The sequence below is a fragment of the Thermobia domestica genome, chromosome 3 (genome assembly GCF_964235325.1).
Source record: "Thermobia domestica chromosome 3, izTheDome1.hap1.1, whole genome shotgun sequence".
NCBI lineage: Eukaryota > Metazoa > Arthropoda > Insecta > Zygentoma > Lepismatidae > Thermobia > Thermobia domestica.
This window is the reverse complement of record NC_137456.1, coordinates 179180240-179182949: the sequence shown is the minus strand read 5'-3', so window position 1 is coordinate 179182949 and position 2710 is coordinate 179180240. Positions and strand designations below refer to the sequence as shown.

General features: G+C 34.8%; 1 non-coding gene across 1 annotated transcript; it reads right to left on the bottom strand.

Annotated features, from left to right (window-relative positions):
- Nucleotides 1–2312: 2312 nt before the first annotated feature.
- Nucleotides 2313–2384, bottom strand: TRNAR-CCG (transfer RNA arginine (anticodon CCG)). The gene has a single exon. It is a non-coding gene; the product is annotated as a tRNA-Arg (tRNA).
- Between the last annotated feature and the right edge of the window lie 326 nt (nt 2385–2710).

The following is a 2710-nucleotide window of genomic DNA, read 5'->3' as shown; positions in this document are numbered from 1 at the left end:
ACGTATCAATGTACCGTTGTCATGGACTCCCATAATCACATCATAGGTCAATAACTGACCACGTGACCATACTAATATTTGACAATGATTTACCCGAAGAATGAAATAAACTGGATCACCCAATTCTAAGAACAATTACCGATTATTGATTTGACAATAAGAGATGTACCCCTTCCAAAATTTAAGATTGGTACACAAATACACCAGTGCCTTATGAAAAAGTAATAAATCCTGTACTCATTTTATAATAAAGCAGTATCATAAAAGATAAAATAGGTCAATAACCTTTAAAATTTGAATATTTGGCCATAAGAAGGACACCAACATTTACAATGGGTCCTAGAAAACGTTTACCTAATTTTATTTGTAATTCCCAAACTAAAGAAATGGTTTTATGTACCCCAACAAAAATTAAAAAGGAAACATCAAAGTATAAAGAGAATGACCCCTGTACACATCCATCCTTATCAAAGGGTTCATTTACATTTTTTTAACAATTTTTTTACCCATGAAAGGGAACGAGATTTATAATGGTATTTATTAGGGCCTATACTAGTATACCAAATTGGCCAATTTCCAAATTTTAAGGGGTGAGTCAATGTACCCCTCCTAAATTTTCAATGTACCTATATCTTAATAAAGAAAATAGACCTCTGTACACGTCTATATAGTCATATATGGTAATAAGACTTTATCAAATGGAACAAATTGGGTCAATAACCGAACACATGGTCGTACTAATTTTTATCAATTTTTTTAACCGTAAAAGGGAACGAGATGGATCACCGAAGTTTATAACTAGCGATACATATTAGAGTCCTATATTATTATATCAAAGTTTTAAATTGGACAATTTCCAAAATTTAAGGGTGGGCCACTGTACTTCTACCAAAATTTTAAGATGAGGGCATCGATGTACCTATATCTTAAGAAATAGAATATACTCCTGTACATGCCCACATAATCACATAAGGTAATAAGACCTCATCCAAAAGGAATAAAATGGGTCAATGACCTCCGAAATTTGATTTATTGGTATTTTTTTACTCATGAAAGGGAACGAGGTGGACAATAATCATCGTTGCAAAGCAAATAGGATGGCCGAAGTATTAGGCGATGGATTGTAAATCTATTTATGGTGTAGTAAACCTCCTGTTATGTTTTATAGTCAATATTTATGATGTCGGACTGCAATTGCGGAGTAGTAGTTAATATAATAAGACGTAAAAGGTTGCCTTTTATTTACGGCTTTGAAGACCACTAGTTTTTTTAACTTAAAGTCTTTTGTTAAATCATGTTGACTGTTAGTGGCAAAATAATTATTTCTCTTAGTGAAATAATACTGAATGTTGATCTAATTGAGGTTTCTTGATTTTTTTTCGGTAAAGATGTTCATGTTTGGTTATGGTGGTTAATAATAAAAACAGCGTAGGCAATTCGTATGTAGTAAAAAAGAGTAATTAGTGCTGTTATTGCTATTAAGGTAAGAATAATAAATGATATTTGTTCAGCAGTTTTTATGATAACGATTCACTTAGGTAAAAAGCCCCAAAATGGGGGGAGACCCCCCTAAGGACAAGAGACTAGTAAAAATAGCTAATTTTGTTGTTACAATAATTTTATTAGAAAAAGTTTGATTAATATGAAATATTTTGTTTATTGCGAAAAGGGTGGCTGCTATTACCGGAAGTAAAGCATAGAACAGGAAGTAAAGGGATCATGTTATATCACTTACTAGTAAAGCTATGAGTATCCAGTCAGTGTGATTAATGGATGAGAATGCTATGATTTTACGTAGTGATGTTTGATTTAGGCCCCCAATTGAGCCTATGATTAGGGATAGAATTAAGGTCAGGTAAATTAAGTTTGTGGGAGTTAAGCTATAGGAAAGCAAGCCAAGGGCGCTAATTTTTGTCATGTTATTAAAATAATGCAGTCTATTCAGAGCATGGCCTCTATACTTCCGGCATCCAAAAATGAAGGGGGCAGGCCCTATTTTAAATAGTAGAGAGATGGAGATTAGATAATATGAAGTTTGCAGTCCTATATAAAGTAAAATGATTGTTATTAGAAGCAAGGATCTTGCAATAGCTTGAACTAAAAAGTATTTTAGAGCAGATTCGGTATGACGTTGATTGTTGGTCTTTGAAAATGAAATGAAATGAAATCTTTAAGTTTTACGTCCCACGGTTATGCCGGTTAGGCTAAAGGAGACGGTGATAATGAGAAATGAGTGAAATGGTGGAATGAAGAAAGTGGGAGAACCCCGAGAAAACCCACGAGCACGGTGTTTGTCCACTACAAAGTCCACACGGCGCGAGCTGGGATCGAACCAGCGACCCCAAGCACCGGAGGTGAACGCTCTACCACTGAGCCACCGCGCCCCCTGTTGGTCTTTGAAATTAGGGGGATGAATGTTAGGAGGTTAGTTTCAAGACCAATTCAAGTACCAAATCATGATGAGGAAGTTAGGGAAATAAGAGTCCCTAGCACAAGTGTTGTGGAGAATAATAGAGTTTTAGGATTAGTGAGCACTAGAAAAAGAAGAGTAAATCTTCATATGTGGGGTATGAGCCTACTAGCTTACCTTAGCTTATCTTTCTACACCTTAGTGTATGATGCACGTTGATTTTTGATGTCAAGAGTGAAAGTTTGATTCTTTTGGGTGTAATAAGAGTATATTAAAATACTTGATTTATCCTATCACGAT